At 62.4% G+C, this 500-nt stretch overlaps 1 protein-coding gene across 1 annotated transcript in view; it reads left to right on the forward strand.

Annotated features, from left to right (window-relative positions):
* The window catches only part of GAPDHS (glyceraldehyde-3-phosphate dehydrogenase, spermatogenic), a 16,672-nt gene that overhangs the window by 6,075 nt on the left and 10,097 nt on the right, over window positions 1–500 (forward strand). The gene's annotated exons all lie outside the window — the stretch shown is intronic.

Below are 500 nucleotides of genomic sequence, written 5' to 3' on the forward strand. Positions count from 1 at the left end.
TCCCCCCGTTACAGAGCGGCCGGCAGTGGTAGAGAGAGGGCAAACCGCGTCCCTAAGTCTCTCAATAAACGATTGGTAGGGTTGGGACTCCGCTCAGGGGTGCGGGACTCCAGAGTCCCTGCTACCGGTCACTGGGTAGTCCAGCCTCACCCAGCCAGAGGGGGTGTGTGTGTGTGTGTGTGTGTGTGTGTGTGTGTGTGTGTACACACTCTAGCCGGAGGAACCCTGGTCTTCCGGGAGGGCTGCTCCAGTCCCACGTGGTTTTCAGTCCAGCCTCACCCAGCCAGAAGGGGTGTGTGTGTGTACACACTCCACCCAGAGGGTGTGTGTGTGTGTGTGTGTGTGTGTACACACTCTAGCCGGAGGAACCCTGGTCTTCCGGGAGGGCTGCTCCAGTCCCACGTGGTTTCCTTACTTCCCACAACAGGGGCGCCAGGCCCCCCGCAGTGGTGGGTGGGGCCGGGGCAGGGCGGGGCTTAGGCTGGGAAACGCTGGAAGCC

This window comes from Carlito syrichta, unplaced genomic scaffold, assembly GCF_000164805.1.
Source record: "Carlito syrichta isolate Samal-C Ts95f unplaced genomic scaffold, Tarsius_syrichta-2.0.1 Scaffold314091, whole genome shotgun sequence".
Lineage (NCBI taxonomy): Eukaryota > Metazoa > Chordata > Mammalia > Primates > Tarsiidae > Carlito > Carlito syrichta.